General features: G+C 35.2%; 1 long non-coding RNA gene across 1 annotated transcript in view; it reads left to right on the forward strand.

Annotated features, from left to right (window-relative positions):
• Nucleotides 1-16,323, forward strand: part of LOC122902677 — a 53,096-nt gene extending 36,773 nt beyond the window's left edge. The window contains exons 2-4 of the long non-coding RNA XR_006383841.1: nt 10,926-11,036; nt 15,059-15,192; nt 16,284-16,323. This is a non-coding gene — a long non-coding RNA (uncharacterized LOC122902677). The remainder of the gene's footprint in view (nt 1-10,925; nt 11,037-15,058; nt 15,193-16,283) is intronic.
• Nucleotides 16,324-18,837: the final 2,514 nt, after the last annotated feature.

Below are 18,837 nucleotides of genomic sequence, written 5' to 3' on the forward strand. Positions count from 1 at the left end.
GATAAATCACAAAACATGATCTTTCTTCTGATGATAAAATATGGCTGCTATTATAATCAAAGTATTTATGACATAACTCTTGATGCATGGATACCAGTCCACAGACTGATATTGGATGGATGGATGGTTGGATGGATGATAGACAGATGCGAGAGATAGATGAGAGAGAGAGGAAGAGAGAGAGGGGACTATAATACATCCATACAACGCAAGTAATAAATTACTATTTTGACGGAAATAGTGAGGTATCCCTCTCAGATTTGAGATAACCTCCTCAGATTTTCGTCTTGTAATTTGAACAATTATCTCGCTTAGTAGGTATTAGGACTTGAAAATGAGAATCGCTTCTTGCTAGACTTCTGTTCAAAATTACATTGAACGAAGGGTGTCTGGATGGTTCAGTCTGGTAAGTGTCTGCCTTCCATTCAGGTCATGATCCTAGGGTCCTGGGATTGAGCCCCGCTCAATCGGGCTCCCTGCTCAGCGGGGAGTCTGCTTCTCCTTCTCCCCCTGCCCCTCTCCACTGGTTGTGCTTTCTCTCTCTCAAGGAAAAAAAAAATCTTAAAAAAATAAAAATAAATTACAGTGGACAACAACAAAAAAAACGAAAACAGAAACAAAACAAACAAAATAAAACCAAGCACATGGACAGCAAGATATCAACTTTGTTCTAACGAAGGCAGAAGTTTATACTTTATGAATGACAACGATAGGCTCTACTGTAAAACTGACACCTCACTCCACAAAGACAGGGTCTTTGGCTCCTGTTTATGGGATGGCTAGGAGCAAACAGGGCTACTCATCTCAGATCCAAAGTGAGAAAGGGAGGGAACGGAGTTTATGCTTGAACTCCCTTACGTCAGATTCACCAGTCAGATATCTCACTGTCTCTTGGTAGGAAATCATGACTTAAATTCTCCTTCAGAATCATTTTCCAATTTCTGACTTCAAGGCCCTGCTTCCTTGCACTTGAAGTCATTATCACACACTGTCTTTATTTTTGTCTAAATTTTATTTCATCACATTGATCATTTATGCTGACACCTTTAACTTTTTAAATTTATTTTGATTCAAATGCTTCACTTTTACAAATCTCCAAACTCTACTAATTACTGTAGCTTCTTAGAACAGCATTTTTAGGGATGCCTGGGTGGCTCAGTTGGAGAAGCATCTGCCTTCGGCTCAGGTCAGGATCCCAGGGTCCTGGGATCTAGTCCCATCTGGGGCTCTCTGTTCAGCAGGTAGACTGCTGCTCCCCCTGCTGTGCTCTCTCTTGTCAAATAAATAAGTAAAATATTTTTTAAAAGAATAACATTTTTAGAGACACTTTGTTTAAACTCTTCTCTATAAAGCTTTTTGGTTTAACAGCACTAAAATGAATTTTAATAAATATAATCAGAACAGAAATACTATAGGAAAGAAATGACAATAATGCACATTGTTAATCAACTGTACATAGGTAATGATATTGTGAATTATAATTTTGCAACAGCTAGTCTCCCTCTTAATGAGAAACCTCTTAGGTAACCCTGGGTGAACATTGTTTCATCTATATTGAAAGGATTTTGTTTTGTTTTGTTTTTTGGGGGTGGTGTTAATCCCAAAGCAAGCTCTTTTAATGATAATCATATTCTAACCCCACTTACTTTGAAGCACATCTTAATGTTAAGCAAGTCAAAATTTCTAATATTAAAAAAATAGCTCTGTAATTTTGCATATGTGGAAATACTTCGTCAATCTTCATTCACACAAGAATCATGAATATCGAAGGAAACTTAAGCATATCAAGTATTGATACTGAATACTTGAATATTGAAAGTTTTAATGTGACAAATAAGTTTGCTTTTGTTTATTAACTTCTCCAAAATAGGTTGGATTGATGGCAGTGCTACTCGTAGGGGATAATAATGCATAACTAAAATGTTTCTATGTTTTATTTTAATAACACTTAGAGTATGGAAACCAGTCTTACTGAGCTTCTTCTCCCAGAAGCTCTGTTACAGGACAGAGAGATTTTAAAACAATTTCAGTGATCTAAGGATATTCATTTTCATGATTATTAAAAATGAAGCTAGTTATGCTCAATCCTTCATTAGTAGCAATTCTAATAATTTATGTTATAGAGTTACGGTTTAGGTTATATTAGTGTTTAATGAAATATATGGGTTCTGGATCCATGAATTTCCTATGAACAGGTATTCTGGGTGAAAAAAATTCAAGATATTCTACAAAATTTATATGATGTTCCATGTTAAATTTGACAGATACATAATAACAGAATATTCATCTACCTCTTAAAGCAGTTAAATGCTGGAATGTGTCATTACAATCTGTTGAAGGCCTCCAACTTCTCACTTTCCTCCTTTTTCTCTGACTTTTTCTTCCATTGGAAAAAAATTTGCATTTCATTCTTGCAAAAGCTGTAAGATTATTTAAAATAACCAATATTTCAAATAAATAAACAAATATGGCTACTTTGTTCACATCTGGTTCACAGTTGGAATCAAACTTGTCCCTTACCTGACAAAAACATCATTAGATCTTTTCTTAGTGCATATGTTCCTGATCGACCCTCTAACTTCAATAAACTTACTAGCTTGGGCTGCTCTTCCAATTATTTATAATCATTCTGTGTTTTATCACTTAATGACACTTAAATATAAAATATCAAATTTAACCCATTAGCCTTTATGTAATTTATTATATCACTAAACACACTATTTAATTAAAATGACTACTTTTTTTAACGTAAGGTTTTTGATGAAGGAAGCACTGTGTTGCTTTACATTCTGGTACAAGCTCCTTAATTAGGATAACTATTTCAAAATGTTTTTCTGCCATTGCAGCTGCACCACTAGAATATCCTTGTACCCAGCATTTCACTTCCAAACTACATTTGTCAGCAATGCAAGGAGTCAGTTTCATATAGTGCAGGAGTAGTTGTTTTTTAAAATAATAGTAATAGAAATAATAATAATTAAGCAAGAGAGAAAGAGAGAGATCTTCCATCATAAAATCATCAAACTTAGATTGTCTATACAATAAAAGAAATGCTTTTTCGGGGCACCTGGGTGGCTCAGTGGGTTAAAGCCTCTGCCTTTGGCTCAGGTTGTGATCCCAGGGTCCTGGGATCGAGCCCCACATCAGGCTCTCTGCTCGCGAGGGAGCCTGCTTCCCTTCTTCTCTCTCTCTGCCTGCCTCTCTGCCTACTTGTGATCTCTGTCAAATTAAAAAAACAAAAAAACAAAAAAACAAAAAAAAGAAAGAAAGAAAGAAAAAGAAATGCCTTTTCACAATATTTGTGGAACCAATCAAGCTACAGTGAAAAATACTTTGCTAACATTAGTCCTCACTAGCTGCATAGGTTCAAACATGGTGTGTCATTGAAAAATGTTACTTGAATTACCTTCTTTACAGCAGTCATCGAACACTTCCAGGCAAACACATTTTCTGCAGTATTTCACTAATGCTTTTGCAATTGTTTATGTTTTTCTCAGTCTTAACAACCCGAAGTGCTACTTTATAAGAAGCCTGCAATGCACTCATGTTTATATGTAAAATTATTGAACATCTGCTTCTGTTGACTTTTTAAGTTAATAATCTGTCTTTCAAATAGTTCTTTGGTTTTGAACTTAATTCTTTATGCTTTTTATGTTAATGCCATGTAAGTTTTGAAAATTTAATTGCCTCATTAGCTATTACATTTCCACAAATAATACAGTGTTGTTTCAGCAACTTATCATCAATTATGGTAAATCTATGAGAGGTCATACTTTTAAGTAAAACTAATATGAACTCATTTGATCCCCATTTCTTTAGAATATTTCTATTGTCATCATTGGGTTTATTTCTGCTGTTGCATTCACAGAGTTGACCCTTTTTCATCAAATGCAAATTAGGGTTAAAAATGAATAATAGAATGTTTACTTCCTTAATGCAGCTAATAATATTAAACTGAAAAATTTTTAAAAGCTTGATGAAAATTTTAAATGATTGCATAAACTAAAAGTTACAAAACTTCGGGTGCCTAAACTTAATTATCATATGCTGCATCATGTTTCTACTGTGCTTGAAAGCACATGCAATTGGTCGCACAAGTTTGGTAGCGCCCATGGTCCGGTCCGTTATGGTATCGACCACCAGCACTACACTGGTCACTCACTTGAATTATCCAAACACTGTAGAATTTTCTAAATATTTATTCTGATTCTTGCATTTATCTCCCTGTAGACTGATAGCAAAATGTGGCCTCACATGGCTCCTGGGCCATTGCTCTCTGCAAGGCATCATGGTCAGAGGAATTTCAGATGGAGGTAAATGCTCTGGCAGGTTTCATCTCGCCTCCCTCTGCTCACCCAGCATGTCTTCCCTCTGCTCACCCAGAATGCCCCTCTTCTTTCTGCTGACCTAGGATCACTAGATACCCATCACCAGATGCCGATCAGATTCAAAATAACTCTAGATCCCTGGCTGTTGCTTTCTTCCCATTCCACCACTCTTTTGAACAGGTGTGGCTACCGTAGTCATTCTGGCCCCATCTCACGTGATACGGAGCAAGTAGGGGGACAGAGGCTTCTCCTTTCACTTAACAAGTCTCTAGATGTCTAAGAGCCGTTGCCGGGAAGCCCCAGTGTTAATCAGAGCTGAGGCAGGTCCTGAGACGCTGACATATTTGGGCTGGACACTAGGATTTTGTAGGTAGTGATTTATGCATTTTTTTAAAGATTTTATTTATTTACTTATTAAAGACATCACAAGTAGGCAGAGAGGCAGGTGGGGGCCGTGAGGGAAGCAGGCTCTCTGCTGAGCAGAGAGTCTGATGCGGGGTTCCATGCCAGGACCTTGGGATCATGACTTGAGCCAAAACCAGAAGCTTTAACTTTAACCCACCGAGCCACCCAGGCACCCCGATTTATCCATTTAATCACTAGTTCTACTCATTACATTCTATTCTCACCCTGGTCTTTTTTTTTTTTTTTTTTAACTCTGTGATCTTCAGTCCATTTTCAATGTACTTGCTTTCCTGAAGTAGTTGTTGTTTTGTTTTTTGTCTTTTCTTTTTAACTTGGACAGAGTTCTTTATTATTATTCATTATTTTTTTCTCCTTCTCTCCCTTCTTTCCTTCCTTTCTTCTACACTTCTTCTTCCCTTTCTTTCTTTCTTTCTTTTTTTTTTTTTTTTTTTGGTATCACTTGTAGTTACGTAGTTAAGATATTTCTCCCATGGCCCTAAAGACTGGCCAACATACCCATGTTTTCGTTCCTTCAAGTGTCTTCCTTCCTCCTATGGCTGTTTAGTTCAGGGAAGTGTGATTTTCTTGGGCAAAGGACAAATCTTTCCCTTTTCATTTATATACCCCTTTTGTAAGCTTTTACTTTTGTCTAAAATACTTTTTTTTTGTTTAGACATTACATATGGAAAATTTTTTTAGTCTTATTTTTTCTTATAGGAGATTAACACACATTTAACATTGCATAAAACATGCATTTTAGAATGTTAAAGATAATTATGAATGTACATCCATGTAACCATGAACCAAATCAATCAACAGAATACTTCCAGTAGAGATTCCCAGTTAGTTCTTTCGTGATCATACACACAATACACCGTCTTGTAAAGAACTAACATATTCTGACTTTGGTGATAACTATTTCCTCATTTTCTTCTTTGTAGTTTTTTTTTTTTTTTTTTTAAGATTTTTTATTTATTTGACAGAGAGAGAGAGAGAGATCACAAGTAGGCAGAGAGGCAGGCAGAGAGAGAGAGGGGAGGAAGCAGGCTCCCTGCGGAGCAGAGAGCCCGACTCGGGGCTTGATTCCAGGACCCCAGGATCATGACCTGAGCCGAAGGCAGAGGCTTTAACCCACTGAGCCACCCAGGCACCCCTCTTCTTTATAGTTTTAATACACTTATTAATATAGATTAGTTTTTCCTATTTATATCTTTAGGTACCAGAAAACATATTGTGTGAATTTCCAGTGTTTTGTTTCTTTGTTAAACATATGTTTGTAGGGTGCCTGAGTGGCTCAGTGGTTTAAGCCTCTGCCTTTGGCTCAGGTCATGATCTCAGGGTCCTGGAATCAAGCCCCACATCGGGCTCTCTGCTCAGCAGGGAGTCTGCTTCCCCCCCTTCTCTCTGCCTGTCTCTGTGCCTACTTGTGATCTCCCTCTGTCAAATGAATAAATAAAATCTTTAAAAAAAAATTTCTAGGATTATATTACAATATGTAGATCTAGTTCATTCATTTTCCTTGCTGTATATCAAAGCTACTCAAAGTAGTTGGTTCTCAAATGAGAATTCCACAATGAATGTAAATGAACACACAAGAGTGCAAATCAATGTACTGCATCTTCATTGAGAAAATCTTGCTAAAACAAACAAAATCTAGCGTGCTTAGTGAAGTAGTTAATTGTTTTATTCTGAAACAAATTCCTGATCTGTTCAGCATATATTATATACCTATATCAAGCATTTCTTGGACTACTGTCAATGAGTGGATCACATTTTAAGTAGAGCTGCTATATAATATTTTATTGATTAACAGGCCACATTCTGTTTTTCCATCCTACTGTTGACTGAGAATTATGTTGTTTCTAGTTTGGGGTTATTAGAAAAAAGTTCTAGCTATTCTCTAGTGCACATTCTAAAGTAGATTTGCATTTTTGGATGGCGGCACATGGGTGGCACAGTTGGTTGAACATCTGACTCTTCATTTCAGCTCAGGTCGTGATTTCAGGGTCCTTAGATGGAGCCCCTCTTGGGGCATGGAGTCCGCTTGGAATTCTTTCTCTCCCTCTGCCCTTACATCTCAGTACCTGTACATTCTCTCTCTCTCTCTCAAATAAACAAATAAATAAATCATTTTTTAAAAAGTAGATTTGCAGTTTTCTCAATTATACTGGATATGATACTTTCAAAAAGCAGTTGGATGAGTTTTATGGCCAGCAACAGTGTATGGAGAGTCCAATTGCTTTCTATCATCAACAAATATTTGTTAATGTCAAATTTGAAAATGTTTGCCAATCCGGTTGGTATAGCGTAGACTTTCATTATGGCTTTAACTGGAGTTCTATATTATTACATATGGTAACTTTGAAGAGCAAAAATTCTTTCTTTTAATGTGGTTTAATTTGTTAATCTTTTCTTTACTGTTTAGTGCTTTCTTTTCTTGATTAAAAGAAATTTTTCCAGGGTGCCTGGGTGCCTCAGTGGGTTAAGCCTCTGCCTTCAGCTCAGGTCATGATCCCAGGGTCCTGGGATCGAGCCCCACATTGGGCTCCCTGCTCAGCAGGGAGCCTGCTTCCCCCTCTCTCTCTCTGCCTGTCTGTATGCCTACTTGCGATCTCTCTCTTTCAAATAAATAAATAAAATCTTTTAAAAAATAAAATAAATTTTTCCTCTCCACAATAAAAAGATATTTTTTCTGTAGTATCTTCAAAAACTTAATAGTTTTGCATTTCACACTTAGGCCTACACCCACCTCAGAATGATTTATGTGCAAGGCAGGGGTTCACTTTTATTTTTTTCCTGTAACTTTCCCACCTTCTTTATACTCACACCTTTGTTATAAATTAAGAGTCTATACATAAAAGATATGTCTCTGGGTTCTTTTTTATGTTGCTTTTTTCTATCCTTGTGTCAATCAATACCGTCATGACTGTAGATTCAAAGTAATCCTTGCTATCTGATAATATTTTCCTGGGGATCTGTCCATTTGTCTAAATTTTCAAGTTTATTTGCATAAAATGGTTTAAAATACCTTGAATATAATGAAGGTTCTGTTGTGGAGACTCTGGATACTCATCGAGTCCTCTAAGAAGGATGATGTTTTTGTTTTAGAAGAAAATGAACCTGGTTAGATTCAGACTGAAAACTCAGCCTTGCCTAGGTAGGCAGCATATCAAATCTTCATTTTCTTTTCTGTATTTCAATCTTAGCCCAGAATGTTTTCAGTTTGCCTCATGAATGCATGTTTCAAAGGTGAGCCAGAAACATGAACAGAATTTATACACAGAAACTGAGTCTTTTCTCTATTTTTGGACCTCTTTCTCAGCCTTCTCAAATTCTCTCCAGGCTGGCACATTCATTCCCTGTCCTTCTGGCCAGAACAATAAAAGATACTCTATTGGGGTTTGTGTACCATTGTAGCCACTCTCAGTATAAAGCCCCCCAAACAGGAAACTCACCCAGGCCAATCTTCTTAGATTTTGGGTCCTCTTCAAAGTCAGCCTGCTTTTCTTGACTTTCCAGATCCCCATGTTTTGCTTAGACATTACAGTTGTTATCTGTGAGATGTTGGTTTATTAAGAAATCAGTTTCCTATCCTGAAAGTAGAATTTTTCCTTGCTCTTCCAGAAAAATTAGCAAATGTCTTTAAGTTCTCAATTTCCCCTATATTTTGACTATATTATTATTACTATATTATTTGACCATATATATATGTATATATATATATATATATAGTGGGAAGCAATATGTTTTTAAAAATTCCTCTGTGGGAAGGTTATTGGCCCAAGTAACTTGATCTACTTTCACTGAAAGGGTAAGTCCTCATGTGATTTCCAGAATATGTTGGCAGTCTACGTAGGTTCCCTCAATTAGCGAAAAACTCTTTGCCTCTCATAGATACAGACTACACAGGTTATAAAACTATGGAAGCCTAGACTTCATTCTCTTTGGTATATACGATTAGACTCCAAACTAAATCCACACTAAAATATACAAATGTCTAACCAGGGTGTTACGTTATGAAGAGTTTAATATAATTATTAGGATTATCCTTTGCAACAAGTGAGAGCCCCTTTGAGCGTGAGTGAGTTTGAAATCCAGTCAAGTCTCAACCACAGTGTGGTGCCACCTGGTGGTGTTTGTCAGATTCAATTTAAATATTAATCGAGACTTTTGGTTCTATGGGTTCTTGGAGATTGCACAGCAGTGTCAGTGATTCCATTGAATCTTCCTGTTAATTGGCCATATTTCCAAGCAGAAGCAGAAGAGAACTGCTTCAAATGCTGGAGCTCTAGGGCCCATTTCTGTCTCCTACATCTTCCTGAGTCTGGGTTGCCTGTTGTTTACCCACCTGTACTGGCCATCTCCTCCAACTATCCCTTTATTTCTGTCCATAGAAGTTAAAAGATACTTTAACTTCTCTAGATTGGGAACTGGATGTGGGCTCTCTAATCTTGTTATGTCAAAAACTTTATTATAATAACATTGATGATTTGGGGGTTTAATTTGCCATTCCTAAACCAAACTCCAAACCTGCTGTGATAGATTCATTAGAAATGATGCTATGATTGCAATGCTTCCTTAGACAAATATTCCTATTTAAAATACATAAACAAACATGACTCATCTAAAGTTTACTTTTGCAGAATGACTAAGCATTTTTATTTCCACTGAGTTTCCAAATATAAAACCAATTAACTCTAACCAATAGATGTTAGGTATGAGCTTCCATTTACCCCCAAGAAAGTTATATAACGTATTCCTTCTTTGGGGGCTCATTTGGAAGGTGAAACAAAACAAAGTCACCACAGCCGGTCTTTCAGATAACTACACGCAGCAAATCTCCTCTCTAAAAGCCCTCTCCCACCCTCCTAGCCAGTTAGAAGAGTCATAGACTTTTTTCTTTTTTGTTTGCTCCTTCTCCTCAACTTTTATTTTCAAGTAAGAGCAAAGGACACCACACAGTGGTGGCTTTAAAGGCAGTGAGAAAAATTCAGGTCACTGTAATTTTAACCACCTGTGCTGATCTTGCTGTTACTATCACTTGGTTAGACTAATGCACCTTCCTCTTGCTGTGCTTACCTTACATGTAGCAGGCTGTCCAAATCCCATCTCAGCTTTCTTTGTCACATTACCATCAGTTATTTCAACTACTAGAATATCCTCTGTATCTGCTCACTCCTCTGAAGCCTAGTAACTTGATTAGTATTATTATTTTTTTTTTACCAACACACATGCTTGCTGCTGTTAAGACAATTATATATTCATGTTTATGTTTAAGGCAGTGTTCAGTGGTCAACATGTGGGAAAGAACTGACTAATGCAACAAACATGCAACTTACTTTCATCTATGAAACACCTGGTGTAATTAGAAGAGTATAAACATGAACATTATTAAAGGAGGCCATTTTATCTAAAATATTCATAAATATTTTCTAGATGTAGAAATAATTCTATACTTTACATGTTTAAGAAATAATACTTAATATTGCCATTTTCGAATTTAAAGTAATATCAAAATCTCAGTGTTAATTAAGTGATTATTTTTATAATACAAGCAGATTTCACAAAGGAACACTATATTCTGACAATTTACTCTACTGGGATGGAATAATAAGTATGTGTAAAAATCTCTCCCAAGCACCAAGGTGCGTTACCTGAATAGAAGCTGAATTGCAGTAGTAGTGTGATAATTATACTATGTAAGAAGCAGATTCATGTAGTGTTATAAAGCAAGTCTGGGAGTTAGACTTACTGAGTTTAAATCCAAGCTCTGAAACACATTGTAGATTTTAGCAATGAGATCTAGACGAGTTATTAATTTCTTTGTACCTCATTTTGTTTTTTCTCTGTCCAATATGCCAAATAAGGGTTATTGTGAGGATTAAATGACTTAATGAGTAAAGCATTAGGTGACCTTGCCTGACATTTAATATGTATAATATATATGTGCATTTACTACTATTATTATAAAAGATAAAATATAATGTATGTGTTGTTCCTAGTTTTGTTATTATAACAATATTATAGCTTTATGTAAATATATTGTATATATAGTAACAATACTATAATATATATAACTATAGGCCAAAGTACAGAATGCCTCTAACTTATTTATTTTTTTTAGTTCTAATGGTACTTGAATAGCACTTCTTTAGGCAAGAGTACACTGCACTTTCTCATTCATTTGTTCAGGACAAGATGCCATTGCCTTGCATTGGGACCCAGAAGAGCATGGGATACACATATCCCTCCACATGTAAATGTGTGCATTCTCACAAGTCCATTTGCAGCATTTGATAGCAGGTATTTTACTTTTCTGCCTTTTTGATAGAGGACAATATTTGGGTATCTGAAGTGGTTGTCTCAGGTCACTCAGGTAATTGGAGTAAAGGCCCCTCTGTCTTGTCATAAAATACAGTTTGTCAGCAATAATCCCTGCTAACTTAGTGACCAAAAAGACTTTCTATGGAGGAAAACACCATCAGAACTCCAAAATGTATTACCATGGAAATAATACATCAAAACTGTTCTGTTCAACTGTATTTGAGCAACAGAGCTATAATTTTAGGAGCCATGAATGGCTTTTGGGAAAACATCCTGATAAATTTCAGAATTTCATCAATCATCATATTCATTTTAATATTTAGTATATTAAATATACCAAAAAAAAAGATAATGGATGGTTTTCGTCATAGTAGATATAAAAACAACAAGGAAATGCATGCAATGCTTACCAAATTTTGCAGTGAAAATCAAAAGGGTGTGAAGAGCATTATCTAATGTGGAATACCTGTAATATGTTGATTTGCATTTATTTACCACTTCTTTTGGGGATAATCTGAAAAGTGAGGATTTTCAAGTGAGGAAAAGTAAACTGTAGTATCTTCAGAGTGAAAATTAATTTTGAATATTTATGGAATAGGATGAGGCAATTCTGTCACTTGAATTAATTTTGTACAAAGTTCAAGTAAAAATTTAAATATAAAATAAAGAGGAATTATCATGCATATAATCTGTATACTTTGTAAACAGATATTTAAATTAGTCTGAATACACTCAGCTTTACCTACTTAGAGCAATCTCTCATGGAACTTAGCAAAAAGGCCCAGTACTGTGAGAGAACACTGTCTTGGAAATTACCCTGGGATTTATATAGCTTGTAAGTAAACCACAATTAGGTAAAAATATCAAAGGATGGAATATTTCTGTTACAGTGACATTTATTAATAGGATGGCAATTTTTCTGCTTATGTGATCATTATTAAAGTTGATAAGTATTTTGCTTACTGAGATATTGTAAGGATTATAATTGGATTATTTGGAATAATAGTACTATGTAAATTTCAAGAATCTTAATCATAAATTTAAAAAAGCTATCATGTAAACCATTTCAGAAATTAACTTAGTAAACCTGTAAGATTAACAGTAATTCTAAGTAAATAGAATAATACAGATAACAGTTTGTTGCTCTCTTGCCAGAGACATTCCCAAAATTTCTCAAGCTTATTTTTTGTTGTTGTTGAGAATATTTCTAAAAAAATTAATAGTGTATCTTTTTTACAAAATAATATGAACAAGATTATTTCAGTTTTTGGATTTAGTAACAGTACAAAGTCACTATTACTACCAATTCTTTAAGTAATAGATATAGAACTAATGGTAAAAAATTACATATTATATAAATAATATATATAATTTTTATGTATAATTTACATATATAAATTTTTCTTATATATGTATATAAATAAATCCTTTTTCAACCTTTCTGTGCACCTGTGTGTGTAATTTTCCCTTTTCTTTCTATTTGCATATGTAATTTCTATAAACACTTAACACATACAGGTTAGAAATTTAGATTGTTTTCTCTTTCTTTTTTTTTAGATTTTATTTTTACGTAATCTCTGCACCCAGTTTGGGGCTTGAATTCACAACCCCAAGATCAAGAATCACATGTTCTTCCACTTGAGCCAGCCAGGCACCCCTAGACTGACTACATTCTTTACATGAGTAAAGATCCTGATACTCAGACCTTACACAGTTTAATTGAATCAGAGTCTCTAGAGTGGAAATCAGGGCAATGAATTTAAAATTCCTCATATTTGAGACCAACTATTCTTAAACATAATTCCAAATTACTTGCAAAGTCAAACAAATCCTTAATATTAGCTTACTTTGTTGTCATTTTTCTCCTTACAGTTTCTTTGGAAGTTCCAGTTAATCAGGTTTTACTCCAACCCATATAACAGCTTACATTTTTAGACACTTTTTATTTGTTTCTCTGGCCCCCATTGCTAGCAAAAGATAGATTCCAAATTGTTACGAGTGCCTGAATTGTGAGTACTATACTTCCCGTATCAATAACATAAACAGAACACCTGTGGAAGTTTGATGTAATATCTAATGATCTTTAAATTTTCACCTTAATTTTGATATTGTTTAGTTCATTTATAAATGCACCTAAAATTCAGTGGCTTAAACAACAGAGATTAAAAAATAATAAACACAGATTTATGATTTCTTATATCATAAAAATTGTCCAGGTGACTCTTCAGCTCCTCTCTCCTGGGCTCATGCATACTCAACCATTTAGATGAAGACTAAAAAATCCACATTCTATCTACCAAAGCAGGTTACATGTCCAGCCTATGCACAGGGAGGTAGATAAAGAGACTCCACCTAATGATGGTGGGAACAGCAAATAGTAACGTCATATTGCAAGGGATGAAATTGGTTAGGAAATATTATTATAATGATCTCCCACAGATATATATGTTCAAATACTCATACACTCAGTTTGACTACACTTTCAAATTTGCCTGTGTATACATTAACTAACCTTGAAAGCAAACTTTCACTCAATCCACCAATAACATGCTAACCCAACGGAGGCAGTAGTGGCCAAGTTCTTCTTCCATTCTTCTTTTAGAATCATAGTTATCTGTTTTGTTCTCAAAATATGCACATGGTGGCAATTTCATCTGTGAAAACTTGGGGGACTTAGTATTAATCATTATAACTGAGTACAGATCCTTTCTCAGCATGACTCATAAATATCTTTGAGTTTTAAAGCTCTTTATAATAACATTAATTTAATCTGTAAAATGACATTGCTTGCAATAAATTCCATTTACAAATCTGAATAGGCAATGAATAGAAAGTGGTAGTGTCATTGCAAATTTTTGATGGAGACTGAAAAACAATAGAGCATTTGAAAACATGAAAATATCTTCTTGCTTCTAAAAGACCCTGCAAAGCTGTGACACTAATGAAGATGGAGTTTGCTGAGATGGATTTGCCTATATGCCATTTACTGCCAAAGCAATGGTTATCTGACTAAAAATCTGTTATTGATTATTCAATTTAGTGTTCATATATTTAAATTTTATTCAGGTTACATTGATGTTGAAATTTGGTTTCCCATCTTAGCATGCTGCTCTTTGGTTGACAACAAAAATGTTAAAATAAAATCCTCTTCCGAGGATAAAATGACCATCGAAGAGATGATTTCCATTTTGTGGTTTATGGTTTCTTCTTAATATCTGATCATGCAATTATGTTTCAGCAAAGAATGAATCTTCTCCATAAAGTAAGCCATGCCCAGAATATTGATGATTTGAATAAAGCAATATCACAGCCTTAGAAAGGGTCTTCATTTAGAGATGGTTTTTGCATTGTAAAATACCATTCAAAGTTAGAGATCTTACCTTTTTCGCCAGGAAGTATTTTGTAAGAGTAAGGATTTGGTTTCAAATTGTTTAGTGACAATATTGTTGAAATTGAACTTGCTCTTTTTTGTTTCCTTGCTACATTTTACATTGTAACATTTAAACAAAGGAGTTATTTTTTAGAAACAAAGAAGTATCTTAAAACTACTCAACAGAATTTGAATCTTTCCAAAAAAAAAAAAAAAAAGAATTTGAATCTTTCCTGAAATTTGATCTACACATTTTCTGGCAATGTATTGTTACCACCTTCATACTAAACATCTCTGCTAGATGTATAACTTGATGGCAATGTCGGATATGAAACTACTGTAAGTACTTTCCCTTTTAAATTTGGGTTGTCAAGTCACGTTATCTAGTTTATAGTACTCTGAATTATATTCAGTGCTTTCCCATTCTTTGCTAACACAACATCTCATAAAATCACATAGGGTAACATAATCTGACAGTTAAATTTAAGAGACCTCTTATTTTATTTTAAATTCAACCAATGTTCCAATTTAATGGCAATAGATGATTAGAGAAGAAATGACATCCTCATTTCAGAGATATTTTTACTCCAATGTATTTTTAATGCTCTCATGTCTTTTATTATTTTGACAGGTTTTCAGAAACAGTCTCAGAAACCGTTGTTTTGGGCCTGATTTTTATGAAGACAGATAGGGGCATATTTAAAAGTTTTAAGAGCACCCTATTATAGTATATGATACTATTGGATGAAAAAAATTCTTAAAAAGGTAATGTCAATATTTGCCTTTTGATTAAATTTCCTAGTGAAAAATAAAATAAAAATAAAATAAAATAACTGTAAAATAATAGGAGGCAAATGATTTCCTCTCAGTAATCTCTCTTTCTTTCTTTCTTTCCTTTTTTTTTTTTTTTTCTTCAGAGAGAGAGAGCACACAGGCAGTGGGGGCTGGGGTGGGTAGAGGGTCAGAGGGAAAAAGAGAGAGAATCTTGAGCTGACTCTACACTGAGCACAGAGCCCTACAGGGGCTCGATTCCTTAATCTTTAGATCATGGCCCTGAGAGCACAACCTGAACAGAAAATAAGAGTCAGTTGTTGAACAGACTGTGCCACCCAGGCTCTCTTCTCTCAGTAATCTTTTAGATGTTCTACTTAGTAGCATGCAACCTGAACCAGCTCAGAACTGAAGCAATAATTATTTTGAAAAAGTTCTGATGATGTGGTACTGGCACCTACTGAGAAGGATTCTGGTATGTAAGCATATGATAATATCTTTGATAATTAGAATCAGAAGAGAGAAATCAAGAAACAAAAGATGCATAACCAAGATTGAACGTTGATTAAAAAGAAAAAAATATTCTTCTTCCTGAACATTTTAAGTGTCTTAGAAGATATGATCTCTAAATAAACAATGCTTTTATGGAAAACAAACACACCTTGGTACTTTTTATGTAATAGTATTTTTGTACTGGGTAAAATCTAGAAACAAAGTGGATTCACATGTATTGCACCATGTGATCCTCACAAACATCTACAACAGTTATTTCTTCTGTTAACCAATGAAAAACATGAAGACCTATGCCACACAATTATGTGGCAAAGTCAGCTGGCGCAGACCCAATGACGATTTCAACTTGCTACTTTACCATAGGTGGCGGTAGTGACACATGTTGGTCTGACCCTCTTATAGTGCATTATCCTGGACTCACGATTAACCAAAATTCCAGGACATTTTAGATTTTTATTGGTTTGCCTGTTTTAAATATCTATCCTTTTATAGCATTTGTGCTTACGTTTTGTGTGTGGGTTTCTTTCTTTCTTTCTTTTTTTTTTTAAAGATTTTATTTATTTATTTGACAGAGACCACAAGTAGGTGGAGAGGCAGGCAGAGAAGAGAGGAAGGGAAGAAGTCTCCCTGCTAAGCAGAGAGCCCAAGGTGGCCCGATCCAAGGACCCTGAGATCATGACCTGAGCCGCAGACAGAGGCTTAACCCATTGAGCCATCCAGGTGCCCCTGTGTGTGGGTTTCTGAGTCTTCTAAGGCAGTAACAATTTAAGTACTGAAAATTTATAAAGATAACTGAACATCTTTTAGCAGATGAAGTTGGGAAAGGACAGATCCTACAGGGCAAATGAGCCAGCAGAACAATACAGGACTGAAATATCACCTGCCATTTACATAACAGCCTCTGAGGAGTTTAAAGGACATCGCAAACCTGATTTGACTAATCCCAATGAAGAGTGAGGTGCTGTGCATGGAACTGCAAAGGATCACTGTTCTCATTAACAATTGCCACTACACTGAAGAGGGACTGCGCCTTCTACTCAGGTATCGTAAATCTGTGACACAGCTAAGGCTGGTGGGACACAATTGAAAACTGAGGAACGAGGCAGAGAAAAGCAATGGGAAAAGGGAAGAACCTAAAATTACTTAAAGAAAAAAGAAGGAACAAAACACTCTCTCCTAGCCTCAGCAGGGCTTTCCAAGGACCAGGTCTGCCATGCCCACATGTCTGAGACTCCTTCTTCTCTCTCTCCATGTCTGCCTTTAATACACGTCTGAATGTATCACATAATTATGGATTACTACTTTCAAGTTTTGCTCACTTTATCAGAGGATTAACAACTCAATAATGTTTGTAGTTTGAGCAGGACAAGATGCCAACTCCATCAAAGTTTATCTTTTGTAATTTTTCTCTTCAAACTTAATTCCTTAAGCAATTAGTAAATACAGGAACTGTCTTTTCAGGAGCACCTCCACAGTGACAGCGACTCCTAAGGTGTATTTTACTCTTTATACCCTTTACCCCTCATTACAAATTTCCAAACATTATTATATACACATGATGGAATATTACTCACCCTCAAAAAATAAGGGAATCCTCCCATATGCGACAATGTTTGAACTTGGAAGACTTCATGCTAAGGGCAGTAAGCCAGATACAGAAGGACAAATACTTCATGATTCTACATGAATGTGGTATCTAAACTAGTCAAATTTATGGAAGCAAAGAATAGAATTGTGGTTTTTAGGGGTCAGGGGAGAGGGAAAATGATTTCCTAACCATCAGGTATAAAATTTCAGTTATGCAAGAGATCTTGTTCTCATGAGCTGCTGTACAACCTTATGCCTACAGATACCACTTAAAAATGTGTTGAGGGTAAAGCTCATGTTAAGTGTTATTACCATGGAGAAATAAACATAAAAATAGACTATATACTCATTTTAAAGATGAGGAAGGAGAGTTTCGGAGATGTCACAGAAATGTCCCAGGATTATAGAGATGTAAGTGGTAAGCCAGAACACACTGTATCATAAAAGGTTCTCAAGAAAAATGTGAATAGAAAGCGTAGATGGGTATTATAATATTATCTAATATCTCTATGATATATATTATTATATATACAAAATATATGTGGAGAGAGAGAGATATTTTAGGGAGCTGTCTTGTGTGATTGCAGTGTAGGGCAACTGGCTGGAAACTCAGATAAGATTTGACCTTGCATTCTTTAATCCTAAATCTATAAGTCAGGACATTTGGTGAAAATTCAGGAAAGATGTCTACCTTACAGTTTTGATATAGAATTCCTGCTGTGAAAAACCTCAGTTTTTGCTTTTAAGATCTTGGTCTGATTAGATGAGTGAGGTCCACCCACATTTTTGCAAGTAATCTCCTATATTAAAGTTAAATGTGAATTATATTTACAAAATGCCTTCACAGCATCATCTAGATAGCATTTGATCAAGCATCATTAAGCACCATTTCCTAGCCACGTTGACCATAATATCAACCATCACAACATCTAAAATCCAAAGCCACATGCTAAATAGTCACATGACAATACCTTCATTATCAGAAGTTTCTGGAGTTCAGTATCTTACCTGTAATTATGGAATATAGGTTACTGACATTCCAGTTACCTATTTACTTCAATGCCTTTTTTATTATGTAGTAAGATATGCATGTGTACATAGGTACACACATATATATAAATATATACATATGTATATGTGCATGTGCTGGTATATATACATACTAGCTGATTCAGACTGAGAGAGTAGCTGGCCAATCAAAATTAATAAAATGTAGCGGCACCAGGTGACTCAGTTGGTTAAGCGTCTGCCTTCTGCTCAGGTCACGATCTCTGGGTCCTGGGATCGAGCTCCATGTCAGGTTCCCAGCTCAACAGGGAGTCTGTTTCTTCCTCTCCCTCTGCCTTTCCCCCTGCTTGTGCTTTCTCTCTTTCCCTGTCTCCGTCTCTGTAAATAAATAAATAAATAAAATCTTTTAAAAAAAGGTAAAAAAAATCATAAGAATTTTTTTAAAAAAATATTAACACCTTTTAAAGCAAACAATGTGGTTTATATAAATTTTGTTACTTAGAAATTAATACTATTTTAGTGATAAATGCT

The sequence above is a fragment of the Neovison vison genome, chromosome 3 (assembly GCF_020171115.1).
Source record: "Neovison vison isolate M4711 chromosome 3, ASM_NN_V1, whole genome shotgun sequence".
In the NCBI taxonomy this organism is placed as follows: Eukaryota; Metazoa; Chordata; class Mammalia; order Carnivora; family Mustelidae; genus Neogale; species Neogale vison.